The sequence below is a fragment of the Hemiscyllium ocellatum genome, chromosome 14 (genome assembly GCF_020745735.1).
Source record: "Hemiscyllium ocellatum isolate sHemOce1 chromosome 14, sHemOce1.pat.X.cur, whole genome shotgun sequence".
Taxonomy (NCBI): Eukaryota; Metazoa; Chordata; class Chondrichthyes; order Orectolobiformes; family Hemiscylliidae; genus Hemiscyllium; species Hemiscyllium ocellatum.
This window is the reverse complement of record NC_083414.1, coordinates 23,002,315-23,016,408: the sequence shown is the minus strand read 5'-3', so window position 1 is coordinate 23,016,408 and position 14,094 is coordinate 23,002,315.

Below are 14,094 nucleotides of genomic sequence, written 5' to 3'. Positions count from 1 at the left end.
AGATTTGCTATCAGCCTACCCATGCACCGTGCCATGCATTTTATCAGTTCTCTGCAGTGTGATAGCCAGAGCTCACGGTCATACCAAGGGCACAGAAGTGTAGTCAGTCTGCTGCTATACCAGAAATAAACCAGTAGCAAAAGAAAACCATATAATATTGAGGAAATAAATTGCATTGAATTTTCTGTGAATGCACAATTAGCTGTAGGCATTAAAGTCATTAACAGATGTTATTTCAATGTTCGAATGCAGTGTTACACAACAACTACATTTTCTTTCTGTTTCATTCATTCCCAGTAGGTCATAATTTAAAGACTCCTTTAGTCAGACTGGACTATTGTACAAACTGAAAATTCTGGGGATGCTCTCTAAGTCATCAGCTTGCAACAATAACATTGCCTCTCTAAAAATACAGTCTCTCCAGACGTTCTTTTTATTGCACATTTATTGCCGTAGCAGCATTTTGTTCTTATAACTCTATATGGCTGCTCATGAGTCTGTATACTGTGGTACTGCATCTGCAGAATGAAATTTCATCTTTGTATTACTATAACTTCAGGGACATCTTCGAGAACTGTACCATTGACAAGCCAATTGAAACAGTGAGCTGCAAACACTGTCTGAACAGAGAAAATGAAGCTTTCAGTATCTGCAAAACAAGCTCTGTTTTCTTCAGAACAATTGCAAAGTGCAATAAAACTGAAGCCATCTGTGGCTGAACTTATCAAACCAGGGAAAAAAAAATCAGGTGTTGGAAATTTGAAATCTAATCGGAAATTGTTGGCAACACTCAGGACATTAGGGGCATTTCAAGGAAAGGAAAACAGGGTTAATATTTCAGGTCAATGTACTTTTATCAGCACAGATAACCTAGTCTACATGCTCATATAGCACTTACCTAAATTAGAATGAGCCAACTTCACAGCCAAGTTACATTATACAGTTCAGAACACAGCAAGGCTATAGTAAATGTCTAACAATTCTTTATTACTCCAAAGTCATACCACTTCTGTTTTTCTTTCCATCACTGCTTCATGCAAATATCCACTTGTTAGGCAGGTACTAGCAAAGTGGATCAGCACATCCAACATATTATGTGGGAGAGCACAAGTACTGATTTGTAATTAAGATCACTCACAGCTACTGCTCTCAGCCATATTGTTGTGAAGAGGCAAGAAATGGATATAACGGAATTTCTCCTCGAAAATCTAGAGGAGAAACAAAGTCAATGTAGGATTTCTTGCTATCATCTTAAATTACTCTGAAAGGTGTCTACCAGAAGTGCAGCCAGCTATTGTCTCAACCGTGAAATAGGCAAAATTTGAAATGAAACTGAATGAGAATCCAAATGATATGGAACAGATTTTAATTCTAACACATATTTTAATTCTAAATCCTTCAAATTACAAAGAATATACATCCAAACCAGTAACATCTTTGCCTTTTTGACAGCCCTGGCTGGCCTGCTGACTGTTTCTAACATTTTTCATTTTATGTAATCAATTATACATATTCGCTTCTTTCAGTGTATTCTTGTACATAATTCCAAAATATAATAGTTAGCTCTTTGTTTCCCCCAATTTCAGATTATAATTTTACACTCAAAAAATATTGATGCTCAGGGATGAGTAAGAAAAGACCTGAAACCCATAATTCCAAGTTGAATAAAATGATAGAATGAAAGACTTTGTTAGTTATTTTTATTTGTTCTGTAGTGGCACTGGCTAGGCCAGCATTTCTGCCCATCCCTAACTTCCCAGAGAGCAATTCAGAGTCCACCACATTGTCATGGATCTGGAGTCACATGCCGGCCAGACTGGGTAACGATGGTAATTTCTTTTCCTGCAGGATATTAGTGAACCAAATGGATTTTTGCAAGAAGCAACAATGGTTACATAGTCACAATTGGGTCAGCTCTCGATTCCAGGTTTGATTGAATTCAGATTTCACCAGAACTGAAGAAGGGTCATTGGACTTGAAACATTAACTCTGCTTTCTCTCTACAGCCAACTGAGAACTTTTTTTATTTTTATTCATTCACAGGACGAGGCAGCATTTATTGTCAATCCCTAAGTGCCCAGACGGCAGTTAAGAGTCAACCACATCGCTGTGGATCAGGAGTCACATGTAGGCCAGACCTGGTAAGGATGGCAGTTTCCTTCCCTAAAGGACATTCATGAACCAGATGTCCAACTGGGAATGAATGGAACAGAAAGAAATGTAGTGGTTGTGTTACACTGCATTTGAACATTGAAATAACATCTGCTAATGACTTTAATGCCGACCGCTAATTGTGCATTCACAGAAAATTCAATGCAATTTATTTCCTCAGTATTATATGTTCTCTTTCTCGCTATTGGTTTATTTCTGGCTCAGCAGCAGGTGGATTACACTTCTGTCCAACATTCGACACTGGATTCAGGGTCATCATTGGATTCTTAATTCCAGATTTTTATTGAATTCCAATTCCACCATCTGCCATGGCAGGATTCAAAACTAGGTCCCCAGAACGTTATCTAGGTCTCTGAATTAACAGTACCACTCGGCCATTAACTCCCCACAATTTCTGATCTTGTTTCCTTCCCATTTCCAGCATCCATAATTTTTTGGTTTATTCCTCTTCAAAGCTAGCTGGCAGTAAAGGTTAGCTTGTAAGCTTTAAAAGGGGTGGTGCATTGTAGTTTGAGCACATATTGGAAAGGATTGCAGAAGACAATGTAAGCAATTTACAGCAAAACATGGATCATAGAATCATAGAATCTCTACACTGCAGAAGAGGCCATTCAGCCCATCAAGTCTGCACCAACAGCCCAAAGATCATCCCACCCAGTCCCACTTCCACATCCTACCCCTATAACACTGCATTTACCATGGCTATTCCATCTAACATGTACATCCTTGGAAACCACAGGGCAATTTCGCATGGCCAATCCACCTAACCCAGACTGTGGGAGGAAACTCCAAAGCACGCTATGGAAATTCATGCAGACACGGGGAGAAATGTGCAAACTCTACACAGACAGACAGTCACCCAAGGCTAGAATCAAGCCTGAGCCCTCGACACTTTGAGGCAGCAGTACTAACTACTGTGCCACCATGCTGCCATAGTAATGGTTATGATTCATGGTTTTTAAGGATGTGGAAAAAGCCTTGAGGGTGCTGAACAGGAGAGAAAAGGTATTCCAGACAAATTGTGCAAAGTCAATGATAGCGACTGTGCTTGATATCACGCTAGACAGTATGCTATCAAGAAGCTCTAGCAAGACCAAAGTTAATGAGAAGCCAGGGAAAATTCTTGACTGGAAGGTGTCATACATTGCACAAAGGAAGAGAGTTGTGGCTGTTTGAGATCAGTCATCATAATTCCAGAACATCTCCGTAGCAGTTCCTCAGCTTCAACTGCTCATCAATGATGCTCCCTCTATCTTAAGGTTAGAACTGGGGATGTTCACTAATGATTGGACAATGTTTTACACCATTTGTGACCCCTTAGAAGCTGAAACAATTCATGTCCAAATGCAGAAAGACCTGGACAATATCCAGGCTTGGAGTAACAAGTGTCAAGTTACAATTGCAGCATGCAAATGCTAGGTAATGACCATTGCCAATAAAATAGTATCTAACAATTGTCTCTTGACATTCAGTGGTGTTACCATTACTGAATCCCCTACTATTGACACCCTGGGAGTTAGCCTTGATCAGAAACAGAATTGAATTAGCTTCGTACAAACTGTGGCCATAAGAGGCTGGGGCTCCTGCAGCAACTAACTCATTTCCTGACCCCCGAAAGCCTGTCCACCATCTCCAAGATGCAAGTCAGGAGATTGATGAAATACTCTCCACTTATCTAGATAAATCCAGCTCCAACAACATTCAAGAACTAGGCACACTCCAGGACAAAGAGCCCGCTTGAGTTGCACCACATCGGAAATATTCAATCCGTCTCTCACTAATGATCAAGAGTAGAAATCTGCACAACCTATGAGATGCGTAGCAGAAATGCACTAAGGCACCTTAGACAGCACATTCTAAAGCCATGACCACTCCCATCTGGAAGGTCAAAGGGCAGATATATTGGAACACCACCAATTTTCTCTCCAAGCCACACACCATCCTGACTTGGAATAACATCACTATTCCTTTACTATCATTGGGTTAAAAGCCTGGAGCTCCCCAACAGTATTGTGAATGAACCTACATCAAATAGGCTGCAGAGACTCAAATCGGCAGCTCACTACCAATTTCTCAAGGGTAATTAGGAATGAGTAATAAATGTTGTCTCAGCCCGCAAAGCCCTCATTCCCTGAATGTATAAAAACCTTTTCTCCAGGGTCTCCTCACCCAAATATATCCTGTCTTTGTCACCTTTCTTGTCACTTCCAGGAAGGGAAGATACCTCCATTAGGCCCTGCATTGACAAAGTGGCTAAGTATCTTGTAGGAGTGCAATAACATATTAATTCTTACAATGAAAATAATTTGTCTCTAATGCAATCAAGTCTTCTCCAGCATTCACAATATCTTGGCAATCCTTGTGCAAAAACAGTAACCTGACTACATTGAAAATCGTCATTCCAAGTTCATATATTGGCTTTTAGTATCAAACAAATAATTTGTTCAACTAGGGAAGAAGGAAGTGCCCAATAAAACATGGTTGACATTTTCATCAATGGGTTAACATAGAAAGTTGGAGTTGGGCTACAAGGTTAACTACTGATCTTTATGGATACAAAAATCACACCAAAGCCCATAAGTGGGATGTGATAAGACACACTGATCATCTGTCGCTATTGTGCTGTGATGTTTACATTAGTTTGCATAACATAAGGATGAGATGTGGATCACATAGTGCTGAAGGATGCAATGAATTCAAGGGTAAGATTGCTGGGAACATAAAGTCTTTGTAAGTATATGAAGAGAAAACAATTGGTGAAGACAAAGGAGTTAGAAAGAGTGGAATTTATAATGGGGAACAAAGGAATGGCTGACCAACGAAATAAATACTCTGGTTCAGTGTTGACAAAGAAAATACACAAATATGATAGCAGAAATTTTGGGGAATTAGGGTTTAGGAAAACGATGTACTGAAGGAAATCAGTATTAGTAAGGAAATGGTGTTGGGAAATTGTGGGATTGAAGGTCATTAAATCCCCAGAACCTGATAATCTACATTTCAGTGTACTTAAGCAAGTAGCCCTAGAAACAGCAGATACTTTGGTGGACATCTTCAAAGATGCCAAAGACACTAGAACAGTTTCTACAGATTGGAGGGCAGCAAATGTAACCTCTCTAATTAAGAGGGGAAGCCAAGAGAAAATTGGGAATTTTAGACCTGTCAGCCTGATGTCAATACTGGGGTTGCTGATAGAGTCCATTATAAAATAAGTAATAGCTGAGCTGCTGAGCATTTCAAAAACAGAGGCAGGATTGGTCAAAGTCAACTTGGGAAGTCATGCTTGATAAATCTACTGGAATTCTTTGAGGATGTAACTCAGAATTGACGAGGGGGAGTCAGTGGATGTCACTTACTCAGACTTGCAGAAGACTTTCCACAAAGTTCCTCACAAGAGATTAGCATGAAATTAAAATGCATGGGAGTCACAGTAGTGTATTGAGGAGGACAGACAGGAAATACAGAATAGGAATAAACAGTTCTTTTTCCAAATGGCAGGCAGTGATTAATGGATACTGCAGAGATCAGTGCTAAGACCCCAGCTATTTACACTATATATTCATTATTTGGATCAGGGAACCAAATTTAATCTCCTGGAATTTGCCAAAGCTGGATGGAAGGGTGAGCACGGATGCTTCAGTGTGATTTGGACACACTGAGTGAATATGCAAAAGCATGGAAGATGCAGTATAATGTGAACAAATGTGAGGTTATCCGCTTTGGTAGCGACAACAGGCAGGCTAGATTATTATCTAAATGGGGTTAGATTAGTAAAGGGGAAGTGCAAAGAGTCTCCTTGTACCCCAGTCACTGGGGACAAGCATGAAGGTGCAGCAGTCATTAAAGAAGGTAAGTGGTTTACAACATAGAACAGTACATTGGCCTTTATAGCAAAGATGGACATTAATGCTGGCCTTCATAGATGCCTTGCTGCAAATATACAGGGCCTTGGCGAAACCATACTGTGTGCAGTTTTGGTCTCCTTATCCAAAAAGGAAGGATACTCTTGCTATAGAGGGAATGCAATGAAGGTTTACCAGACTGATTGCTGAGATGGTAGCACTGATTATGAGGAGAGGTTGATTCAGTTCCGATTATATTCACTGGCATTCAGAAGAATGATGGGGGACCCCATAGAAACCTATAAAATCTAACAGGACAAGGCAGGGCATTTGCAGGAAAAATGTACTTGTTGATAAGGGAGTGCAGAGTTGGGGGTCACAGACTAAGAATTCGGGGTAAATCATCTAGATCGGAGATGAAAAGAAATGTCATCACCAGGAAGTGGCGAGTCTGAGAGATTTGCGACCATGGAAAGCAATCAAGGTCAAAGCGTTATATTATTTCAGGAAGGAGTTGGATAAATCACTTGGGGCTAAAGAGGTCAAAGGATATGAGAGAAAAGCAGAAACAGGCTTAGAGTTAGATGATCATAATGAATGTCTGAGCAGGAATGAGGGGCCAAATGGCCTACTCCACTTCTATTTTCTGTGTTTCCGTGTTGTAGATATAATGTATTAATCAGCAATAATGTCGACATAAGTGTTCACTCATGACAACCATGACAAGTGCATGACTTTGTGTCTGCACTAAAAGGCAAGGAAAGACAGAACGACTGTGAGCCTTTAAAGGAGATAGCAAAGTGCAAAAAGGTAAGGGAAGGCAGAGATATGAACATCCAAGTAGGTGCAAAGTGAGTACAGACAACAGGGAAAATGAGGAACCCTGAAGTGCACATTGGACCATGAATGAGATGGGTGCCTGTCTCTGTGCACAATATCTTCTCAATAGCAGGTATTGGTGTGATTATGTTTGCATTGAAATAGTGAACTGCATTCAAAGTGAGTCACACAGCTACAATGATGGTATGGTGAAGCTGATGAGTGCTCGATGCCAACATTTGTGGACTGGGACATAGGATATGAGATGGCTGAGAGGTTAAGGCAATGGGTTGCTAATGTGTTGGGGCAGCACAGTGGCTCAGTGGTTAGCACTGCTGAGACACAGCGCCAAGATCGCAGGTTCAATCCCAGCCTTGGGCAACTGTCTGTGCGGAGTTTGCACATTCTCCCTGCATCTGCATGGGTTTCCTCTGGATTACTCCCACAGTCAAATGACATGCAGGTTAAGTGGATTGACCACACTAAATTGCCCATAGTGTCCAGGGAGGTGCAGGCTGGATGCATTAGCCATGGAAAATGCAGGATTATAGGGATATGGCATGGGTTTGGTTGCAATGCTCTTCAGAGGTGAGTGTGGGCCCGAGGGGCGGTTTGGGATTCTATGAAGTCTGTGAAGGAGGTCTCTGCCTATAGAGTGTAGCCTAGTTTGTTGGGAACCGCTGGCCGAGATGGATGCCCAGAGGAGCAAGCAGCAACCGGGATCCACCAGGCACCTGCTCTAATGTCCTAAATAATGGTCACCATCTAGTTTCTGTCTGGCCCTTGGGAGAATCAGAAACTGCATATCATGAGGGGAAATTAGGTACTCACGAAATGTAAACAAATACAAGTCAGCCTCACACTGCACGCTAGTTAGATTCTTGTCTCACCATCCGAAACCTGGTTGCAGAATTGGACTTTTTTCCAAAGTCAAGAATCTAATTTTTCTAAACGCTCTGTGTTTTTTCAACTGACTCACCAATGCTTACATTGTTCAGTGGCTGGGAAAATTCAGCCCCCGAGTTTCTATTGGATTCAGCAACATTACAAAAATATATACAATCATGATTGCCGGATCTAGGCATATCTGAGATCAAAGAAAATTGTTGCAGTCTCAGAACAGGCATCATTAAGCATGGCTCTACATTAGAGGATGATAATGTACTGCGTGCATGCCATTGTCATACTCCTGTCACTATATATAGTGGATTTCTGATCTATCTGAGCAATGCCGGTGGGAATCCAATTGTCATTACAGGTTTTATAATTAACACAGATTGTACAAACAGTAAGTCTGGAATTCATACAGAGGGCAGATTCAATTCCTGGAGCAAATTGTTTCATAAAAGCTTAACTTCAATGTTGACCATAAATCTGTGCAACAGAAAACCTGCAGTTGTGCATTGCCCACATCTGGATTTCAGTTTTTCACAAGCAAATGCAGAAATAGTAACAGGAGATACAACTGGTACTGACAACATTCTCTAAAGAGAAAAAGAGTATTGCAAATTCTTTTATTCAAAAAAAGTAATGTTTTTCTTTTTCCTCAGCGTGCTTTGAACTCTTTTAATAAGAAAATTATATTTGGCATTTGCCTCAGCATTTTAAAAAGAATAATACATCACTGTGAGCTTTCACATATATGTTATCTGGGAGAGAAACCATAATGCGTTGAGGGGTAGAAAGCTGCAGGGTATCTCAACCGAACTGCTTTGCATGTCTCTCTAACATCCAAAATAGAATGACAGCACAGGAATGCCATGGCCCCATGGGAGCAGGTCACTTACCTTGCATTTTGGTTGAGTGATCAGAGGAGCAGAGTATGTATAGGAATTATATTGCACCACACTATCCACATAAAATAAAAAGGATTAAATAAAATAAAATGATAAATGCAACAATCAGTGCAAGCAAACATAAAATAGAAGCTGCATATTATTGCTAATATAAATATAATTTGGTAAGAATCTATATTGCCAGACATACATTATCCTATATTTCTGTCCTTAATTCAAATAACTCGTGTCATCATGGAGTCACACTTAATGAATTTCTGAAACTAAAAATATCACTGCAATGTTGAACTTTGGTAGTCAATATATTAGCCGATTATTCTAAAAAGCAAGTGTAGCATTTATATCATAGATATACGTTAGCGTTTTAATCAGAGAAGTTAATATGCTGTGGAATTATGAAAAGTAAATTAATATAATTAAGCTTTAAAACATCTGGCTCATCAAATCTGAGAATAATTACTGATGTTATATATGTGTGATCTATCAGTAATCAAAGTCCAATTAAAGCATTGGCATGAGGTTGTGCAATCTGTCAGTGTTAGAAATGCACATCTCTTTAAGAGTCAACCAGAACAGTTCCAGAGGTTACTGAAAGCTGATGCTGCTCACTGAGCTCTGTACAAGTTGCACCTGCTCCAGAGATGAATCATAACATTCATGAACAGGTTGGTTAAAATATCAACCACTGGCTTTTGAGAGCTTTTGTGGTAGTACCCCTACCTCTGAGACAGGAGGGCTGCATTCAAGTGTCACCTGCTCCAGAAAAGTTATTTTTAAAAATGCATTCTTCTCCAGTGAGTGCTGGCAAATAAAGTTCAATCCAGGCCAGTGCGAGGTGCTGCACTTACGCAGGACAAACAAGGTAAGGGATTACATCATGAACAGGAGGACCCCAGGAAGGTCCGAGAATCAGAGGGAACTTCTTGTGCATTCCCAATAGTCCCTTAAGGTAGTGGGGCAGGTAAATAACATGGTTAACAAGGCATATCGGATACTTGCTTTTACTAGCAAAAGCAGAGTTTAGGAGCAGAGAGGTTACACTGGAACAGTATAAAAAGTTGCTAAGGCCACAGCTGGAGTACTTTGTGTTGTTCCGGAATCCATATTTTGGGAAGGTTGTAGTTGCATTGGAGAGGGTACACGGGAAATTTAGCAGGATGTTGCCTGGGCTGGAAGAGTTCTAGTTATCAAGAGATTGGATAAACTGGGGTTTCTTTCCTTGGAGCAGAGGATACTGAGCGTGACATGGTTGAGATACATAAAATGATGAGGGGCATTGACAGGGTAGACAGAAATGAACTTTCCCCTCAGTAGAAGGATCAATTTAAGGGACAGGGGGTTTAGAGAGGATATGAGGAAAAGGTTTTTCATCCAGAGGGTGATGGGGAATCTGAATCTCACTACCCCATAATATTTAAGTATTTAGGTGTGCACTTGTATTTCCAAGAGAACGGGCCAAGTGCTGGAAAATGGGATTAGAATAATTAAGTGCTTATTTTTGTCTGACATAGACTCGATGGGTCGGAGGGACTTTTTTCTGTGCTGTTACACCTCTATGACTCAAAGGAAAATGGAACTACTAACTTCCAAAAGTTCTGAATGATAGTTAAAAAGGGGATAAACAAAGGACCAAACAAGCCTGATAAGTATGGAGAATTTTGCTTTAAAGTCTAATACTGGCAGGTCAAATGCAACAAAAGTTGAAAAATAATGATGCTTTGTATACCCAAATGAAGATATCAAAGAAAACACAAGCTCATTATGAAAACTGCAGATTTAGAGGCGACCTGTCTAAAAGCAGATCGTTGGACCTAACAAGGAAGCTTTCCGAAGCAGGAACAAATCTGCTTCTGATAACATCTCTGGTTTAAAGGTTAAATGACTGCCAATCTGGAAATTGGACAACAGTATCTATACATTGCTGAGCATCATAATTTATACATAAATGATTTGGAGGGTGCAGGTTGTCTCTTTAGTAAGTTTGCAGGTGACACTAAGATTGGTGGAGTAGCAGATGATGAAGGGGACTGTCAGAGAATACTGCAGAATATAGATAGTTTGGAGAGTTGGGCAGAAAAATGGCAAATGGAGATCAATCCGGACAAACAGGAGATTATGTATTTTGGAAGGTGCAATTCCAGAGCAAACTATACAGTAAATGGAATAGTCCTGGGGAAAATTGATGGACAGAGAGATCTGGGTGTTCGGGTCCATTGTTCTCTGAAGGTGGCAACGCAGGTCAGTAGAGTCATCAAGAAGGCATATGGTATGCTTTCCTTCATTGGATGGGATATTGAGTCCAAGAGTTGGCATGTCATGTTACAATTGTCTAAGACTTTGGTTCGGCCACATTTGGAATACCGCATACGGTTCTGGTTGCCAAATTTCAAAAATGATGTAGATGCTTTAGAGAGGGAGCAGTGGAGCTTCACCAAGATGTTGCTGGATATGGAGGGTGCCAGCTATGCAGAGAGTTTGAGTAGATAGGATTAGTTGCATTGGAAAGAAGTAGTTTGAGGGGGGGCCTGACTGAGTCCGATAAAATCACAGACAGGATGGATTGCAAGAAACTTTTCCCAGCATGGATGACTCAATTACTAGGGGTCACAAGTTCAAAGTGAGAGGGGAAAGGTTGAGGGGAGATATACATGGCAAGTTCTTCATGCAGAGAGTGGTGGGTGCCTGGAATACTTTGCCAGTGGAGATGGTAGGGGCGGGGACGATAGCATCATTTAAGATGTATCTGGACAGATACATGAATGGACAGGGAGCGAGGGATACAGATCTTTAGAAAATAGGCGGCAGGTTTAGATAGAGGATTTGGATCGGTGCAGGCTTGGAGGGCCGAAGGGCCTGTTCCTGTCTGCTGTAATGTTCTTTGTTCTTAAAATTAAGAACTGTTATCTGGAATATACATTATATTAGTAACATGTTAAGATCTGACTTGATTTGATTTATTACTGTCACGTGTACCAGGGTACAGAGAAAAGTGTTGGCTTACATGCTTTACAGTCAGCTCGAAGGTGCAGAGAGAAATCAACATTAACATGGAAGAGGTCCGTTCAAATGGGAAGTGCTCAAAGTATTTCATCTTGTAATCTTCCGGAAAGATGTAAGAATATCAAATTTCAAAGGAAAGATCAACTTATACTACAGCAGAGAAAAAGATGCTGTTTGACTGATAAGTAAATTGCCGTTGAAGAGCAACCCCCAAACATTTGCTCAAATTCAAATAATGCATGTTCCTGATTAGTTAAGGTGTATGCACTAGGGAATGGTTGTCCTTCATGCTTCTGTTTTTATTGAAAAAGGCATGAAGCAGAGAACATAGCTCTCCATATGAATAAATGCAGCACCCAGCAGAAACGAGTCACAATGCCATTCTGACTGATAAACTTAAATTGGTTGTTAGTGTAACCATTAGGATGCACAGTAGCACTCAGTAAGTGTTGTCCAATATTCAAATCGTATCGAATACTGGACAATATATTTGGAGTTTCACAACCCAGACTGATTGAGTATGGTCAGTAATCTTGCATGTTGTGAACAGGCGAAGGAACACACTAGTTGATATCTGTTTTATGGGCAATGTTCCGTTTATGGAGAGGAACCTGTCTGTTGCTGTGAAACAGTATAAACATAGAATTACTAGCTTCATCTCTTGGTCACTTGAATTAGATTAGATTACTTACAGTGTGGAAACAGGCCCTTCGGCCCAACAAGTCCACACCGACCCGCCAAAGCGCAACCCACCCATACCCCTACATTTACCCCTTACCTAACACTACGGGCAAATTTAGCATGGCCAATTCACCTGACCCGCACATCTTTGGACTGTGGGAGGAAACCGGAGCACCCGGAGGAAACCCACGCAGACACGGGGAGAACGTGCAAACTCCACACAGTCAGTCGCCTGAGTCGGGAATTGAACCCAGGTCTCAGGCGCTTTGAGGCAGCAGTGCTAACCACTGTGCTACCGTGCCGCCCACTTCTTCTGATTAATTGTAAATGCAATAGAACATGTGTACTTTAGACTGGTTTCTGAAGTAGTTATGTCTTTCACACTTGGGAAAAAGTACAGTTTATTTCAGATGGTGAGTACAATTTCACTTTCACAGAAAGTGTAGTTTAAGGGATGGTATTCTAATGCATATCTGCACTATTGCACAGTGTTGAGATTGTTTCTGGATTCATAATCCTTTGCATCATTGAACATTCCAACCTCGAGGTTGTGTGCTAGAAAAGGAAAAAGTTGGCACAAAAATCAATATTGGCTATTTTTCATATTCCTCCCAGGAGACAGTACGCACTTGCATTAATTAGGGTTAAAATCCATCAGTCATCACAGTTGCATTCGTTATATGACATACAGTTTGAAATAACTGAAAACCTTCAATAAGCAAATGTTTGTACTATCTTAAATATTTTTATTCATTTAGGAAACACTGACATTATGAACGAGCATTTATAGTCTAATTGCCTTTGAGAAGGTGGTGGTGAACTGTCTCCTTGTACCAATGTTGCAGTTAGGGTATAGGTACATCCATAATGCTGTTATGGAGGGAGTTCCAGGATTTTAATCTGGTTAACAGTGAAGGAATGGTGATGGAGTTCCAAGTTGTATGTGGTATGTGGCCTGGAGGAAGATCTTGTGTAAGATGGTGGCAGAGTAGGACCTTTCAGCTAGAACTCGTCCACTCCGCCTGCTCTTCTTCCTCTTTTCTTCTGTCTCTTCTCTTTTTCTCCTCCTAGTGCATTTTTTCTTCTTCTTCTCCTTTTTCTCCTGGCCTCCAACGATGACTCCTCGCTTCTGATGAGCGATGGTTCCCAGCCTCTGGCAAGCGACGACTTCTGGCCTCCCGTGACAGTCTCAGATGGCACAGCAGCTTCCCAGTGTGGTGTGACAACCTTCCAGATTCCCGGCTTTGGTTTGGCAACCTCCCAGTATGGCATGGCAGCCTCCTCCTATAGGGACCTCCAGATGGAGCAAAGCAACCTCCCAGCCTCACGCAGCAGCCTCCCATCATTGGCATGGTGACTTCCTGGTGTAGCATGGTGACCTTTAGGCCTGGTGTAGCCTTCTCCCAGCATTGGCATGGTGACCTCCTGGTGTAGCCTGGTTGACCTCCCAGCCTTGTGCTGCATCCTCCTGTAGTAGCCTCCAGCCTGGTGTGGTGACCTTCTAGCCTCCTGCATCAGCCTCTTGTCATGGCGTGTTCCCAGTGAGGAGTGGAGTCAAGGTCCAATTTGAACTGGAAGCTGAGTGCCGTACTGAACGCTTTTCTGTAATGCTGGACATTTTATTTCCCTATTGTCTAAAATCTTATAACAGAAGCAGCTGTGCCTAGGTACAGCTGTAATTGGCGATATATAAACTTTTCACTACTGAGTAGTTCTGACAATAAATGCTAGGTTACTCTATGCCTATGCACTTGTCCTTCTAGTTGGTAAAAATTGCAACTTTA